Below are 19,693 nucleotides of genomic sequence, written 5' to 3' on the forward strand. Positions count from 1 at the left end.
CATTTTCTACGGTTAAAATGTATTTAATTAGTTTATTAAATTCACTTTACTAAATAAGAAAAGAAAGGAGTTTATTATATTTAAATGGAGGAAAAAGAGAGAATGGTAGAAAAAGGTGGCAATTAAGCCATAAAAAGAGAAAAGTGAGGATTATCTCCTCATTTTATCACTTGTTGTTTGAGAGGAGGGATTCATGGAAAGTTTTTGAACAAGATCCTAGGGTTTAAGAAACCCTAGCCGCCATGTCTAGCTTTGATGTTGAAACTACAAACCCTAGTTGGTTCAAGGAATGAAATCACTTAGATTCCACCATTGCACTATTACAGAAAAGAGACTTGTAGAAGATAATGCAGGTAAAAGGTGTTATCCATTCATTTTATCTTCTCATATATATATTTTTCTATCCCTTTTAGAAGTTGAGGAGAACCCATGAAGTTACCAAGCTTCGAAGCCATTCTAATGGGTCATGCTACTAAATGAAGAGACAACATTTGAGGTCGAGTTGTATACTTTGTGGGTCAAATCTCTTATTGTTGGAACACGATGAGAATTTTCCTTGGTTGGGGTTGATATTATTGTTGTGGTTGATTGAGTTTGTGTGCACATAATGAACAATGTTTCGTTGTTGAATACATGAGTTGAGTTCCTTTGATTTTCATTCCAAGGGCTCCATATCTAAGTTCTGGGTGTGTTTCTTGTGTGAAAAGAGTTTGGATTTAAAGGAAACTGATTAATAGTCGATATAACGGAAGATTGTGGGATGATTTTCTATAGCAATAGTTGGGTGTATTGTCTGTGGGAATCCAGGAGCTCTATGATTCATCCTTGTTAGTTTGTTAGCCTTGGATACTTTCCTATTTATTAGCATGTGTTCAGTAGAGGTCTAGAAACTCATTCTTTTCTAGCTGTATAATAATTATATGCATTATATCCATGTAAATATGAGAATAGATAGTCTTTGTACTTTTAATTTGTGCATTGAATGATATTTAATTGAGCTGACAATGCTTATCTATCCCAAAAATGTACTCCTGTAATATACATGTAGTTGTGGCAAGGAAACCTTGTGAGCATAGCCAAATAGAGCAATCTCGGCTTGAAGTTTATTTGCAGAAATGCATATATACGAAGTTCTATTGCACTATTTCCCATTGTCTCATTTTCTACAATTGTGAAATTACTATGGATTCCATTGTATGACTCATATAAACCTTTAATTCATGATCTATTGTATTTCTAGGTGTTGAATTAATTTCATCTGACTAATTTAGAGCACTTCAATTATTCCTTGAATGTTGTCTATTTTATTTTTGGAATTAAAATTGTAACAGTGCATCTACAACAAAATATGATTAAACTATTTGACAAAATTTCTCATTGAAGATTCCAACCAAAAAGTTAGATGATTGATGGAAGATTTAAGATATTTCCAATAGGATACCTGACCCTCTATGGGTAACATGTGTACAAAAATATACTCCAACCATATCTTCACACAATCCTCTTTCCAAATCAAAATTTCTTTCTCAAGACTTATTACTCTTAAGATGAAATTTACATATTGCAATGGAGTGGATTAGAGCCTCTTTCTTGTTGTTTCAAAACCTCTTATTATTCTGAGGATGAAATTTACATATTGCAATGGAGTGGGTTAGAGCTTCTTTCCTATTGTTTCAAAACATCAACTCCGATAGAGAACATCTCTTCTAATTTGCTACAAACAAACATTTTTTCAATAATGTTCTATTGTTATCAACGACTTTCATTCTCTCCCTTTTTGCATTTGGTTTCAATACATCAATAAGAACTTAAATAAACTAGTGAGAACCTATCTTCTCCTTATTAAATGCATTCACTTTATAAACATGCCCTAAGTTCTAATTTTGTCTTTACCTTAAAATAAACTTGTTGGAAAAACCACTTTAAATACTCCATGAACCATATTCATCATAAACATCAAATTCATATTCTTGATATACAAAAATCAAGCTCTTACTCTTTTCCCATTGGTTCTCTTTCTAACTCTTTTATAAATATTATTAATTAATTTTCAATTAATATTTAAGGAAGTATTTTTTTCTTCAATAATCTTATATTATTACCCATTCTTTTTAAGTAATATTTAACCAAAATTTTAGTAATGTTATAATATAATTTTCAAATACTAAAATAATTTCCAACTTTTAAAGGAAAATTTGAAATTAATCTGACTATATCATATTTATTATTTTCATTAATATAAATATATATGCAAGATGATGACTTTGATTAATATTATTGTACATTAAGAAAGTAATGGATATTTATATTTTTTTTATAATTTTATTTTTATACTTGAAATACATTTAGAAAAGTAACCTAAGTTCACAATAGTTTGGGTGAGTTGAAAGATAAGAAAATTTGTAATGGGACAAATAATTTAAATACATGCATAATCTAAGTATAAGTTGGATAATCTAAGAGAGTGTTTAATATATTCAACCCTCTTGTTGGCACACATGTAACAATCTCTTTAATCACATGGTGTTTTGGGAATTGACTAACACTTAGTTTCATCATGGAGCTCATGTGAATTTGTTATTGTTTTAGTAATGCTTATTTTCTTATTTACATTAGTCAAGAGAGGGAGACGCTTTGGATTTTCAAATTTTGGGACCACCTACTTATAATATCTTAGTTTTCGTTTTTTCTCTAACTCTTTATCTCTCCAATTTTTCTTCTTAAATTTCTGTAATAATATTTTTAATATCATCTTTATTCTACATAATGATCTCCTCCATTATCTCCAAATTGTCTAACCAAGATTTGACATTCTCATACCATCCCCACTTGATCCTAAGGTTGTTTGGGTTAGCATTGAAATAAAGTTTAGTCTATTTTATGTTGGTTAACTTCTCTTTATACATAAGATACTCAATTATGACCATGGTTTTAATGGGGGAAACACTTAATTTGATGAGGAGGATTGGATAGGGTGCCTTTCCTTTATAAATTTATTTTTGATTTCTTTCATATTCCTCCATGACTTTTTGGAGATACATCCTTAAATCTCACATCCATATAAAATAACAGGGGTGATAAGAGTTTAAAAGAGGATTATTTTTATTTATTTAAATGTGGAGAGAGAGAATTTTATATAAATCAATTTCAAAATCAATTTTTATAAATCTTAGAAAAAGATAATGTTTAATATTATAAAAAAATGATTTTAGTTGGTCTTACCGTATGACTTAAAACCAGGTGAGTATTCAAGGATGCATAATTTTCTTTGAATAATAATGATTATTCAACTCACATTTTAGAACAATAATGGATAGTTAACAATTAAATTATAATAAATATTTAAACTATTGAAAAGAATAAATATGGTTTTAAATATTTAGATACAAGTATTTATATATAACTTATTTTTTTATACGAATTTTTTTTAAGATTGTTTGACCATTAAATCACTAATCAATTTTCATAAATTGTAATTAATATATTTATAAAAAAAAAATATTATTCTGATTAATTGATAATATTAATATGGAATTATAACATTGTGTTGTAAAGTGTAAGTGTGAGAGTGTGAGTTTTTAGGCATTACAAAATTCAAAATCGCATTTTTATGGGTTATCATAATTATACAATATTATTTTTTACACAATCATAAAGTGTAACATCTTTTTTGCTAAAGCAAGAGTCAGACCTTCTATGCCATCAATAAATTTCATAATTTACATCGAACTGTGAGGAGTTGCGGACCAAGGAAGAGACCCACAAACCAAATAGAGAACAGTCTTGAGGCAAAAGTCCCTGCCCCTAAAAACCCAACCTCTAAACTCTTAAAATCAAAATAGAGTTGAAGCCTGCATCAGAACCAAAGCAGCGGTTTAAACATATATCATAATCGAGAGGCCCACCAACCTGCAAATTTGTAGAGCGAACCAAAACAATAAGCATCCTGCCTATAACAATTTTCCTCCCACAAAGGAAAGGAGCATTAACGCTTCCCGCCAACTTCCAGACATGCCGCTTTAATCATCGTCGTTGAGCCAGGTGACCTAATCCAACAGCAGAGGACTAATTCGCCATGTTAAGAAGCACGATACTTACCCGCCTAGACAACCAACCTGCTTGACCAATCCTAGTTATCAATCTGCCTCGCTTGATCAGACGGTATAGGATCATATCGCACCGGCTAATATCACTGAACTTTAGCGTGCAATGAGGGTGGTATTCTAGCTGACCCCACCACCACGTGTAGCCTTCTGTATGGAGTTGCTTCAAAATTGGAAATACCATTTCCCACTTGTGAGGCCCGCAATTGCCAGAAAACCGTCCACATCTTGGTATATCATTCACGGGCGGGAAACCCATGGAAATGAGGCTTCCGAGAGTGCCCGAGATCTGACCTTCCATTACGTCTTCTCCTCTAGAATTGAGGAATGAAGAAAATCCTGTTAACCTGCCTATCTTAGAAGAACCAGAGCTCCCCAACTGGCTACCACCTGGAATCGCAGAATTAACTGGACTCCATCTCCATGGCTCTACTCTGAAACACGAACATGTCTTCATCTACTTGGTCATGACAAATCCATTTTAACCTACCCTGAAGCAACTCTTGCCAGCTCATCGCAATCCTCTTCTCTGTGCTAATCACACCTTGATTGGCCAGAAGATCCGCCAATTTATTGGCCAATCTTCGAACATGTTTAAAGCTAACTGTACAAAGGCTTTGGAGGTGATGTTGAATCCATTGAAAGCCCTGGATCAGCCTCTATTTCCTTGAGACTTTTTCTGGCTTTGTTCCCCAGCTGATCCTCTTAACCGATTTGATGATTAACTCAAAGTCGGCTTCAACTATCACATTCTGTTAGTTATCATGTTACAAGAAATCTAAACATTTCTCCATATCCATCAATTCCTCCATGTTATTCATGGCTTTCCATAAATGACAGTAGAATATGAAAAGGACACTTCCATTCTCATCCCTTAACACTCCCCCATAGCCAGCGGTGCCCGGGTTGCCTTTAGAAGCCCCATCAATGTTGAATTTCAAAAATCCCTTAGGGGGAGGATGCCAGAAATATTGCTCAAAAACCAAGGAGAATACTATCCTATCTAGTCCCTGAGGGATAAGTCCCTGCAAACCCAACTTACTGAGAATTCTCAAATTAGCAACTAAAGGTGGGTTCTTAGGGAGATTTCGCACAATAGTGCCGACCGTTTCCTTGAGTTGTTTTAAGATCTGCTCAAAAAGGCATTGGGATGGCTTCTTTTCATTCTTGAAGATTCTATTTTTCCTTTCTTTCCAGACATTCCAAATAATGAAGCTGGGAATGATGGCCCATGTTGAGCCAAGAATTTCATTATTTGAAAAGTTTCTTCTCCATTTGTTTAGGGTATTGATGATACTCCCTTTGTCCCTATCAGTCTATTGGAAAATGGTGGCAAAAGAATCCCACAAACTAGAGGTGAAAATGCAATTGTCGAGAAGGTGCTCCATAGTTTCCTCTTGGGCTTCACAGAGCTAAAATTTGGAAGGCCGCACGATACCCCTCTTCCTAATATCATCCCATGTTAGAATTTTCCTATGTTGAAACAGCCACATGAAGAGTTTAATTTTCATCCAACCTTGATGTCTCCATAGGTCTTGCCAAATCTTATCCGGAGCTTGTGAGTTAAGGTCAAGAAGAATGAGTTTTGCTTCCTTGAGATTAAAGGCACCCTCATTATTGTTGACCCATCTTAGCTGCTCTCGCCCCTCTGACTTCAAAATATTCCTTTGTTCTACAATTTTTTTTAGAGTCTCTGCTTTAGCCTTCAGGGGGCTGTCATCCCTAAAATTAAAGTTCCTCCGGGTTCTCCATTTTCCAATACGGTTGGTTTGATCCCAAAAGTCTTTTACTTTAGATAACCCTTTGGTAGTTGTCTCTTCCTTGAGATCCCTAAAATCTTCTTTTAACAAGATAGGTTCTTGTTTCCATCTATCCTCCCAGAATAGGGCTAGGTTTCCTTCTCTGATTTCCCAGAAGCTGTTTCCTTGGACTAAGCCCTAGTTATCCCATGCCTTATTCCAAATGTGTGATCACTTTCTATATCCTGACATTCTTATTAGATAATTGTTTTGCCAAGTGCTAGCATATTTTTCTTTCCAAATCATTGCCCACTGAGCCTCTGGGTCTTCTACCCATCTCCACCATAATTTAGCTCCTAAAATCTTGCTTAGAATCTCAGGGTCATCCAATCCAAGCCCTCCATATTTTTTAGGTTTGCAGATTTTTTCCCATGCTACCAAGGCCCATTTCTTTTTTTCTTCCCCCTTGACCCAAAGAAAGTCTCTTTGTATGGTTCTGAATTGAAGAAAGACTCCTTTTGGTGGTGGGAGAGTTAATAGCATGAAGACTAGGATTGATTGTAAGATAGCTTTGGTTAGCACCAACCTACCAATCAAATTTAATGATCTAATATTCCATTTCCTAATTTTATCTTGCAATTTGTTAATCACTGGTTCCCAGATGCTCTTGTGTAAAGGTTTGGCCATTAGAGGAACTCCCAAATATTTTGAAGGAAGGATCTCCCTTTGAAAGCCCAAGATTCTCGAAATATTTCTCTGAATAGCAATGTGAGTGTTAAAGAAAAAAATCTTAGATTTGGAGAGATTAACTTCCATACCTGAAGCCATGGCAAAGTCTCTCAAGATTTGCTTATGAGCTAGAGCTTCTTTGATAGTGGGGATACCCTGTAGCATGGTATCATCAACAAATTGTTGATTTGTTAAGGCCTGACCATCTTCCGAAAGTTGGATACCTTTGACTTTCCCAACTACTTTAGCATGCTTGATAGATCGACCCAACCCTTCCATCATGAGTATGAAGAGAAAGGGAGAGAGTGGATCTCCCTACCTGAGGCCTCTTGAAGGAATAAAAGTCTTTGAGGGAGATCTATTAACAAGAATTGGAAATCTGGGAGAAGTTACTAGGGCCATTACCGATCTGATATAGTTATGATCAAACCCAAAAGCAATGAGAACTTTTCTAATATAGGTCTAGTTCATCTTATCGTAAGCTTTGGCTATATCCAATTGCATGATCATTCCAGCTTTCCTATTGATTTTTAGTGAGTGCACCACCTCATGAGCTCGAATGATGTTGTCGAGGTTTTGCCTACCTTCCACATAACCAGACTGTTCAACCGACACCAGGGTATGAAGAAGAGGTTTGAGTCTATTGGCCACAACTTTGGATATTATCTTGTAGATAACATTGCACAAGCCAATGGGTCTAAACCTATCAGGAGTTTGAGCCAATTCCTATCTAGGGATCAGGAAGATAAAGGTTGCATTAAGCACCTTCAAAATGGTCTTGTCCCTCCGGGAGTCTTCCACAACATTCAGAATCCTGTTTTACTATATTCCAGCAAGATTTAAAGAAATCTACATTGAAACCATCCGGGCCTGGTGCCTTTCCATTTTACATTTCTTTTCGGACCTCACTAACCTCCTCTTCTGACACTGGTCTGTTAAGGTTGAAATTGTCCTCTATGGAAACCAGCTTAGGTATATTTTTTGATATACCCCTGATGGATTGTTCTCTATCTAAATAAGTTTCCTATGCAATACCGTGAAAGTGCTGAACCATCACTGCTTCTATTTCTTCGTGAGAATGGAGAAGGTTACCTCCCTCATGCTTGATCAAAGAAATCCTATTGTCAGCGCTATTTTCCATAGTGGATCTGTGGAAAAGTCTAGTGTTACGTTCTCCTTCTTTTAGCCATTGACTCTGGATTTTTTCCTCCAAAAAATCTCCTCTTGTTTACAAAAGTTCTCCCATTCTTGATGATATTTGGTTGCCTGATCACTTTTATCTTTATCAAAACCCTCCATGATAAGGGTTTGGTTGAGTTCCTGCATTTTTCCCTCAACAAGTTTTTTTGCTTCAAAAATATTTCCATATTCCTTCCTGTTCCATTCCTTGAGCCTGAGTTTGATATGTCTGAGTTTTTTTTGAAGAAGGAAAATTCTTGTGCCCTAAATATTCCAATCTTCTTCCCACCAGATGGCTATGTTGTTGCTTAAATCTAGGTGGGAGAGCTAGATGTTTTCAAATCTGAAAGGTCTGTTCCTGGGGGTACCAATGCCTTGAATTTCCAGTTGTACTGGCCAATGATCAAATCCTCCAAAGAGGAGAACTCTTGCAACTATGTCCTTGTCCTTGAGCATAAGATCCTCTAAGATTATGAATCTATCTAATTTGGAGGCCACCTGAGATTCTCCCCCTCTTTTATTGTTCCAAGTGAAGATCCCATTATTCATTACAATATCCACTAGCTTCATATTGCCTATGAAGGTTTGAAATGCATAAGAGTCTTTATTTAGAATTATGGTACCCCCTTTTTTCTTCGACAACGACTTGATCATATTGAAATAAACCCCCAAGATCCAAGGGATTCTTGCATGTCTTTCCTTGAGATCCTGCAAGGAATCTAGATGCTTGAGTTTTCCATCCATTCTTTGGGAGCGATACACATTCGTGACCAAGTAAATTTCCTTATCTCCCACTAGTTGAATGATCACTGAAATATAATCCCTAGATGCCTCTGCATCTACAATGTCATTTTTCTAGGGGTTCCAAAGCGTGACAATGCCTCCTGCAGTATTCTCTGCTTTGAATTCCAGAAACTCAAATCTATTGAGCCATTTGCTATGAATCTCTTTTATTTTCTGAATGGAACACTTAGTTTCCTAGATGAAGATCACATCTGGTGCTGCTTGTTTCATCCTATTACTAAGTAATCTTTGTTTTCTTTTCTTGCCTAGACCCCTAAGATTCCAAGAAGTGAACTTCATTATTAAAGATTTGTAAAGGAGTAATTGGATAGGTCTTCAATCTTACCCGATTCTATCATTAGCTTTCCAGATTCCATCAAAAGATCATTCTGCTTTTCCCTGCCTCTCTTCTTTCCTGGGTTTCTAAGTGCTAATCCTGGTGTGGTTTTCATAGCTTTCACACCTTCGTTGCCCTGTCTTTCATTTTTCCCTTGCTTTTCCAGCCCTAACGTCTAAGTTTTCCATATGAACAGTTGTTGGACTCTGTTGAACTCCTCTACAGGTAACGAATCCACTCCCTCCCTGGTTCCTTGTTTCAAGAATCCTTCTAGATCTAGATTATCATTCTCCAGAATCTCCTGAAGTTCGTGCTCTTCCATTTCCATCTCACTCTGGGTCATTTCTTGGTCCATCTCCAGTTCTGTGTCACTCGCCATTTCTTCTTTCTACTCATTGATGTTTTGTGTTTGCTCATCATTGTCTCTGTTCTCCTCCTCCACTAGACTGCCTCCCTTGGCCTGATCTTCTTTCGTTATCACCTCTTCCACTTCTAGTTCTTGAAACCTATTTTGACTAGCCAGTTGCTTTTCTTTTTGAGGTGTCTTCAATCCCCTTTTGCTCCCTTTTCCTTTTTGGAACACTTTATGAAAGCTTTTAGTATCTTTCATTGTGTTAGTTTTACTCTTGTTTTCTGTTTTACTGAGAGGGCAATCTCTGAATAGGTTCCCATGCTCATGGCATTTGCGACATCTGAATGGAATGTGTTCATAATCCATTGTTTGCACCTATTCTTCATCAAACACTTCCAAGATTACCTCATCTGGTAGAGCTCCAGATCCATCTCCACACATATTCTTGCAAAGGATATGTATTTTCCCCTTTTGGTGACCTTAGAAGCTTTGAAAAAATGCCCTAACTTATTTCCTATGGTAGATAAGGATTCTAGCTGGCAACAATCCAAAGGTAGAGAGTAGAGTCTAACCCAAACCAGGACCGAGGTAAAAGTTTCTCGTTTTGGGACAAAATTCATAACCCAAGGTCGCATATGCAGGCTTGCAGCTGCATAAAAGTAGGGTCCTCCTTCAAACACTCTGTCTTTATCTTCAATATTTGCAAAGACTACAATAAAGAATCCCTTTGACCCAAGATGTAGTTCTATGCTTCCTTTTTTTTGCCAGTGGTATTTAATCCATGTTTGTAAAGCTTTTTCAGTGGGCCATAAGCCCATGAATTTACAAATGATTGCATATGTCTGCATGTGGTCCCTATGCGCCTGTAGAGTAGGATCATTCAAAACTACTCTGGGCATGATTGTAGTTTTGGGCTTGCATGGTCCCTTTTGTGCTTTGTCTTTTGTTCCCTGTTTCTTGTCTGCTTCCTTGCTTTCTTTAGTGTTGTTATTCTCCCTAGATTTAGAGCCCTCCTGCTCCTCTTCCCTATTTCTTTGCCTTCCATCTGAAGGACCTCTATCATCTTCTATTGGTTTTTTACCTCTGATGGCCACTGCCTGCTTGTAGGAGGGAGTGGAGCTCCCTCTTTTACATCCTTCCATGGAGAACTAACTCTCCAAGCCTATAACCCTAGCTCAGAAATCGCCGCTCCTCATCCGCCCAAACTTTTTCCTATCTTCAATCATAAAGTCTAACATCACATAATGTTTTTCTAGTTATTTATAAATGAGTTTTTTTTAAATGAAATATAAATTTAAAATACATATTCTTTTATAAATTGATATTTTGAAAGGTCACAACAGTGTTGAAAATGGTTTTAAGTTTTTCGTGTTATCATTGTTTTTGTTTGGTGAATAGTATTGTACACGACATAAATATCTTACCTAACAAGATCCAAGATCATAAAACTAGTATTTTTTGTGGTTTAAATACGTATAAGAGAAAGACTTTTCAATCCGAACTAATATGATTATTTGAGAAAATTTTGTTAATACCAAAGAAAATTTGACAATTGATTGTGAACAATGACCTTTCATGCTCTTTAAATTGAGATCATATAAGACAAATCAATCAATAATATTAGCTATCTAATCACTCTTTGTATAAAACATATCGACCATCTAATTACAACACATCTAATGAACACTCCAGAAACACCTAATAATCTCTTTTACCAAAGACACATTAGACTCAGTTCAACTTATCTAACTCCTATGTGTTTAAATATGTTAACATCTCCCTTTAAGAACCATGCACGCTGATCGAATCTTGAATGCACTGATCCAACACAAAGTCACCTTCAAAACTCCTTTACCAGACTCCACACACAAATTGCCGGCTTTACACAGATTTTACTACGCACACAACCAAACCTTTATTCTGTTCAATACTCCAAATGAACAGATACATTGTTGTAGTTTTGATTGTGGTCAATACCACACTAGATACTGTGGTTTACTGCGCTGTCTTTGCTTGTAACACCAATGGTCCTCCACACGCAGCACCACAAACAAACCAACGGCACTAAAAGCTTCTAATCGCTATTTTTAAAAACTCCCATCCACTTTACTTATAAGGGAAGAACGTTCCTTTATATAGCAATTCCTTTACTGAATGCTCTCGATGCTTAGGAAACACCAAAAAAAACGGAGTTGAACCTGCGATCTCCCTCTGAGCAAAAATCGGTAACCAGACGAACATAAGTGCCCATGTCCCTCTTCTTGGAGAATCAGCAATCAAGATATACATGCCTGGGATCTCCGGATTAAAAGGGGCCGCAAATGTTTGTTACCAATGCTCGAACCGCGCTCGTTTCGCACATGCTTCTTTCACACTAGACAGATCTGCTACTTACACCACATGTTTATATGCATGTGCTACACACACCCCCACACATTTAAAAATTAATCAACTTCTGGGCTCTCTGCATATAAATACAGCGTCAAACCGCGATTCACGCACCAATCTTCCAAACTGCCTGACCTCAAGTTTTTACCAATGTTCACGGCCTCAGGCCTCTGCTTCCAACAGCCGTCGATTTCTCTCCAACCAGATCGAACTCACAAAAACAGATAGACCACTTCCCACCACGCGGATTCGGCGCTGCTCCAGAAATCTTCAGGCTGGCTTACTCCTCAGGTCGACTACGCCTTAACACAAGCACTTTTTCAAATAAGTTTTATGATTAATTTTATTAAAAATTGAAAATATTGTAATTTTAAAATAACTTTAAATTTAGATGGTTTAGTTTTATGAGATTCAAAATTTGTTTTCATGAATTAATAAAAAAATATTTAAATTTTTTTTATAATATTAAATGTATTTTAAATTAAAAAACATACCTCAAAATTTTCTTATATAATTGACTTGCAAAAGAAAATGTCTATTTTTTATTAGACATTTTAAATTTATCTTTAAATCTAAGCTTGATAAGGTTGCTTTGGACAAGACGTAATTATGTAATTTTTCATGGATTAGGAGAAAGTGCTTTTAAATTGAGTGGAAGTAATTATATAAATATTTTTCTAGATAAGATATAAATTGTTTTTAATTAAAAAGATTATATAGAAATTTATTGTTAAAAAAATTACTTTTAAAATTTTGATTTTAACCTTTTATCTAAATTATTAAAATTAAAAATAAATATTAATAAAAAATTAAAATCTTTTAACCTTTTATCTAAATTATTAAAATTAAAAATAAATATTAATAAAAAATTAAAATCTTTTTATTTAAAAGATTTAATTTAATTGTTATAGATATATTTTAGTAATAATTTATGATAAGATTGTGATTTTTTACTATTTAAAATATCATTATAAATCAACTTAATATTATAAAAAAACTCTAAAACACTTAAATTATACCTACTACATAATTTAAATTTTAAATTTTAAAAAATTTTAAATATAATTTAAAAAAATGATTGAAAACAATATTTTAATTAAAAAAATTAAATATTCCTTTTACATTGCCTTCCCATCCTTCATATATGACGCATATCTTTTAAACCGAGTTGTCTTTAGTGTGATTTTTTGGAGGTTTTTCTAGTGGATTTTTCCGATCTAATTTCTCTAAAATCTAGGAAGAATTCATTGAAATCACAACTTTGATGGGTAAAAGTGCACAATAGAAGTGCCCTACAGGGGTTTTCAAGGTGTTGAATCCATATGTACAGTGAAAAAACTAGTTTAAATAACACAAATCAAGATTTCACCACAATCTTTTCGGTTGTATCAACTACAAAAAATTTCAGTAAAAACAACTGGCAGGTGAGAGGGCTTGTAGGTAATAACACATATCGATGCATTCATTCATTATATACGTAATTACGTCATTCGAGATATGTCATTTTGCGCATCCCCAAATGGCCAAATTCTTAGGGTTATACTCAGTCTACGCAGGGTAATGAGGGACAAGGAATTGACTCAAAATCACCATAAGCTGAAAACTCATCCGGAAATGCCCTACGCGTGACAAGCGGGCAACGGGCCAAGAAGCAAGCGCCATAAGAAAAAGATGCTACTGTTGATGTTCCATGCCAAGGATGGGAAATAGGGAACGGTTGGTCATGCCGCGTCTTGCCCTCCTTCACAGAAGCAGGAATAGATCGAGCTAGTAGGCCAAAGAGGCGGCCGGTTCTGGTCCGAAGACGGGGCTCCTTTTTTAACCGATATTATGGTGCATCAATAATAAAACTCACCTCGTGCATCCACAGTGGAGCTCACGTCGGATGACTAGGTTGAAAGAATTCTTCTCAAGCTTAACCCACACAGGCTTAACCCACAAAGACTTAGACCTTGAGATACAACTTCATGTCCTTAGAGGAATTCTCTTTAATTAATTTTATATCTGAGTAATATTGGTTTGACAATTCTATAGTTATTTCACTTAATATATAAGTGGCATTGGTTATGAGCGTGTTGGTTTAGAATGCCTTCGTAATTTCCAATTATCGATAATGTCTTCGTAATTGATAATTTGGATGTCTTTTATAAGAAAATGATCGTGATCTGTTCAATATTTTGGAGGGTGACTCCATCTCTTAAAATAGTTTTAATTAAATGGATAGATTATTAAAAATATATTGTATTTCAACTCAAGAATTATTTTAAGGTATCAGTTATTACTAAATAATGGAATATCGTATGTTAAAGTATTTTTTTAAGATAGTGAAATATGATGTAGTGAGTGAAATATGGTATAAAGACATTTTCGTACTAGGTAAGTTAATTTTAATTTTCTTGGATTTGAAGTTTGAACGCCAAGGACTTCCAATCCAAAAAAAAGGACATCCTTTATTTAAGAATTTTTTTTCCTTTTCCTTTTCTCCTCGTTCCACGCACACTATCTCAGTGCCTTCAGTGATACTGAGGGGCATGATGTGAAATGTAACTGAAGTCATAATTTTCGCATATTGCTCACAGTTTTAATACTTTTTCTAATGCTGAACTTGTGCTGAGTGTCTTTCAAATTTTCCAAACGTGAATCGTTACTGAATTTCTACGGAAGGAGAGAAATAGACCTACGGCTTGCCCATATGTCTTTGGAATTAACGATGACTTGGCAGTTTGATCGAGTATGTGTGTATTTGTTTAATACGCAAGGAATTCGGGTTGTGTGCAGCCGGAAGTGTCACGCCCCTACACCTGCAGTGATCTTCCAACCGCTTGTAGCGAGGTGCAGCACCACCGAATGCTTTCTTTTTAACAATACTAACGTTTATGGACTACGACTATTCTAACATGAACATACTTAGTTTATGTTTTTGCGACCGAGTAACGACATTATCCTTTATACTTTAGTGAAGACCATTCTCAATCATTAACCATGTACAATAAACCGAGAACATCAACAATAAGCAAGTACAAAGGGAAGGGCAACTCCCAAAAAGTCTGCCCAACAATATATTATAACAACTTCTTCAATATTACAATACAAGTAATGCTTGACAGTTTTCAAGCCAATACTTAGAATAATTTACAACAAGGCATAGAACAGCCTTTTATAACTCATGTGCACTCTTGCACAAAGTAGAACGCTCACCCGAGCCACCTATCTTACTTTGCCAAGCCCTGCACACGTTATCGAACCTTCACCTTTCAACCTGGATCAAAACTGCATATCTGCACAAAGGGAGAGCTACGCATATCCCATGCGTGCTCCAATTTACCCCCGCGCAGATTGTGTTTTACCCCTGCGCAGATTTCAAGTGTGAAGTTGTGTGTTTCAAATGAGGAGCAGCCACTCCTTATTTATACGCATATTACCTTATGCGTAGTCCCTTGGCCGACCTCTTAAATTATATCATGAATGTCTCCACGTTAAGTTTTATGGTGTCGGCTTGGTTATAATTTCTATGCCCACGTCCAACGCATATAAACCTTCATGCGTTCACATATGACACTTAGCCATTTTTTCGTGCAGTCTTTTCATCGCATGTTTTGTCGCAATATGACCACAGTCTGTCGCAAAGCTCGTTTGTCACGCACCCATGTGCCCTCCCGCGCGCCTTGCATGATCGCCCGCCCGGCACCCGTCGCAACCACAATTGGAGGCCCTTACATTCTCCTCCACCTGAAATCGTTGTCATCCTCGTCAACATACCATCATCCATGACGTTGACTTCTCCACATAAGGCAAACATCACCGCAACATATGTAGAGCCACTGTCATCTGCGATATGTTGTCCATGTGTGTGTCTCCTCCAAAGTGAAGAGATCATCTCATCAACAAACTCTAGATGTGCCCCATTCAGGTCCATGAAGTCCTCTTCATCATCTGCAATGTGCCATCATTAATCATACCTGCTCCGTGTGCTTGAGGACTCACTGCCATGAGCAGCTAACAGTGAGCCCATCTTCTTATTCATCTAAGAAGATGTAGAGGGAGCAGAGCCTGAAGGCTCTCCCTCACTAATCAACTCAATCCATCTATCAGGATTCTCAATCTCCATCCTTTGTAGATAAGCAACCCGGTCTTCCTTCTGGACATCTGGCCTTACATATACCTCATCATCATCATCATCTTCCACTATCTCTAGTCTCCTTTTCAAGTCCAAGATGCTATCTGAAAGTGACTTAATGACCAATGACTGCTCCACAAGCTTTGCCTCAACAGTGGACAACCGCTTGTTCACCTTCTCCTTATCCTCCATTTGCATTGCTCCTACTTTACAATCAGGTCTTGTTGCACCGATGGTAGGCACACCGATGGGCACATCTTCCCTTCCGTCATAAATGTAAAGCTTCTTCAAATGTGGCACAATCAAAGCATCGAATTGCTTCATAAACTCCATCCCCAATACAACCTCATAGTCATCAATCCGCACTATAGTGAAGTCCACTTTCCCAGTCCATTCACCAAGTGTAGTATCCACCTTCTCAGCTATACCAAGAATGTCCATCGGAGGAGAATTCACTGTATTCATTTGTGCCCTTGCTGGTACAAACTTTAGCCCAATTCTCCTTGCAATATCCCCACTCATGAAGTTGTGAGAGGCTCCACTATCCACCATAGTGAGCACATTAGTACCCCCAACCTTCATTCGAACATACTCTAGCTTGTTTCTTTCCGGGTCTCTCTTAGAGACTACTTCTTTTGTAGCAGAAGCACCAAGTATCTGCATCATCCCCACAGAAGCATCATTACTCTCATCATCAGATTGTGCAACCGTAGCCACCTTTAGTTTAGAGGGACAACTCTTCACCATGTGTGGTCCTTCACATAACCAACACTTCAAAGGTTTCTTCATCTTTGAACCATCATCTGGTTTTGGAGTATCATCATTCTTCTTCTCTTTTGGCTTCTCGGACTTCTTCTTCTTGTCATCAGAAGTCTCCTCAAAGTGATCCACCATCCTATCAACTGCAGCAAAAGCTTCTTCAAGTGTGTTAATCTTCTGCCTCCTTACCTCATTGCGTGCCCAAGGCTTCAATCCCATAACGAAGTTGAACACCTTGTCCTTTTCAGCCATGTCATGAAGTTCCAGAGTTGCACTTGAGTACTCTTGCTGGTATGCTTGTAGGCTTCCTGTTTGCTTTATGTACTTGAGTTTGGTCCTTGCTTCCCATGTGTCATCCTGAGGACTGACGTGGGTCTGCAAAGCCTTCTTCAAGTCCTTCCACGAAGTGATGTCATTAGCATTGCCATTGGCAATCTGATCCACCCTCGTTCGCCACCACATCTTAGCATCCTTTGTCAAGAACTGAGTAGCTACCTTGACTTGTGTCTCACCATCAACTAGGTTCAACCGCTCCAAGTACTGCTCAATGTCCCACAAGAAGTTGCCAAGACTTGCTGCCTTCCTTGTTCCATCATAAGACTCTGGTTCCTTGACCTTCACATGAGGCACTCCTCCACCTGAGTTATGCCCCACGACCTTCTTCACAACCGCAAGCTCATTCTTTGTATCTTCAAGAGTCTTCTTCAAGTTCTCAATTTCTGCAAGACTTTGATCCCTTGATTCCTCAACCTCTTTGACCTTCACCGCAAGTTGTGTACACATAAGATCAGTGTACTCATTTTGTGCCTTGAGCTCATCATTTTGTGTTCGAAGTTCATCGAGTTTCTCTTCAAAAGAAATCTCCATATCTTCTACCTTTACCAACACCCTTTCAATGAACTCCATAGTAGTTTCCTTGCCATCATGACTAGACCCGGCTTGAGACCCGGCTGCCATCTCGACCAGCTTCTCCTTCCTTTGTGATCTAGTCTTGACCATTTGAGTATCCTACAACCTGAACCAACCCTTGTTTCACTTCGTGTGAAACGACTTCCTTCACCTGCAAGTACCCTTGTCACTGTCACGAGCAACCTTTGCTCACCAGCTCCAACCTGGCTTTGATACCAACTGTGACGCCCCTACACCTGCGGTGATCTTCCAACCGCTTGTAGCGAGGTGCGGCACCATCGAACGCTTTCTTTTTAACAATACTAACGTTTATGGACTACGCCTATTCTAACATGAACATACTTAGTTTATGTTTTTGCGACCGAGTAATGACATTATCCTTTATATTTTAGTGAAGCCCATTCTCAATCATTAACCATGTACAATAAACCGAGACATCAACAATAAGCAAGTACAAAGGGAAGGGCAACTCCCAGAAAGTCTGCCCAACAATATATTATAACAGCTTCTTCAATATTACAATACAAGTAATGCTTGACAGTTTTCAAGCCAATACTTTACAACAAGGCATAGAACAACCTTTTATAATTCATGTGCACTCTTGCACAAAGAAGAACGCTCACTTGAGCCACCTATCTTACTTTGCCAAGCCCTGCACACGTTATCGAACCTTCACCATTCAACCTGGATCAAAACTGCATATCTGCACAAAGGGAGAGCTACGCATATCCCATGCATGCTCCAATTTACCCCCCCGCAGATTGTGTTTTACCCCTGCGTAGATTTCAAGTGCGAAGTTGTGTGTTTCAAATGAGGAGCAACCACTCCTTATTTATACGCATATTACCTTATGCGTAGTCCCTTGGCCGACCTCTTAAATTATATCATGAATGTCTCCACGTTAAGTTTTATGGTGTCGGCTTGGTTATAATTTCTATGCCCACGTCCAACGCGTATAAACCTTCATGCGTTCACATATGACACTTAGCCATTTTTTCGTGCAGCCTTTTCGTCGCATGTTTTGTCGCAATATGACCGCAGTTCGTCGCAAAGCTCGTTTGTCACGCGCTCGTGTGCCCGCCCGCGCGCCGTGCACGATCACCCGCCCGACGCCCGTCGCAACCACAATCGGAGGCCCTTAAAGGAAGGGACCTCATGATGCGTTTGTATAATAAAATTTAAAAATAGCATTTGTTTTTTGTGGCGTGGGACTAATCTTGTTTATCTGTCTGGTTTATCTACCTCCAGTATGCCTTTACCATAGAAGATTTTTTTATTTTTTATTTTTAAATGATCCATAAATCTAAGCATGATAAGATGGCGTGGGAGAGGAGGTATCCTTAAATCTAATCATGATAAGGTTCCTTGGAGAAGAGGTAATTATGTAGGTTTTTTTGGGATACCTACTAAATTGCTTTTAAATTGAGAAATATACTTGATATAATAGAAATGGTTTATAAATTAAATAGGAATTTTACTCATTTTTATTCTTAAAAAAATATGATTTTAGAATTTTCTTTATAATTTTTTATTTAAATAGTTAAAATTTAAAAATAAATATTAATAAAAACTTAAAAAAAAAAAATAGGTTAAAAGATTTTGTTTAAATGTTTTAGGTTTTTCTTTTAGAAATATATTTTAACAATATCTTTTTTTAAAGATTGAGGTTTTTTGTTACTTAAAATATTTTTTCTAAATATATAAAAGGTATTAAAAAAACTCCGAAAACATTTAAATTATATATACTACATAATTAAAAAATTTAATTTCAACACATTTTTATTATTTTTTTAATAAAATTAAAAATATAAATATTAAAAAACTTTAGAAAAAAAACTGTAACTACCTAAAATAATATGCTAATTAAATATATGAAAAGTTAAATATCCCTAATACAATGAGTTCTAGTTCTTTATATATGGCTTAGAAAGAGCCAAAGATTCCAGGGAGAAGGTGTAGCCTACTCCTAGTCCTTGAGCCATGAGCCAGTACTAAGACACCACAAAGAAGGAGGATCCTGCTAAAGGTCCACTTTGAGCCATGAGCGAAAACCAATACTCCATGGAGAAGGAGGAGCTTACTCCTCAAGCCAGGAGCCACAACCAATACTCCATGAATAAGGGGGATCATACTCTGCTCCTTGAATGAGAGCCAAGACTCCTTGGAAGGAGGGGCCTACTCCTTGAGTGAGGAGCCATATCTAAGACTCCATGGATAAGGGGGGATCCAACCCCTCTTCTTGAACCAGAGCCAAGACTTCTCCGTAGATAAGGGTGAGCCTACTTCTTGAGCCTTATC

This window comes from Pinus tabuliformis, chromosome 7, assembly GCF_031772625.1.
Source record: "Pinus tabuliformis cultivar Carrire ecotype Pingquan chromosome 7, CPIR1, whole genome shotgun sequence".
In the NCBI taxonomy this organism is placed as follows: Eukaryota; Viridiplantae; Streptophyta; class Pinopsida; order Pinales; family Pinaceae; genus Pinus; species Pinus tabuliformis.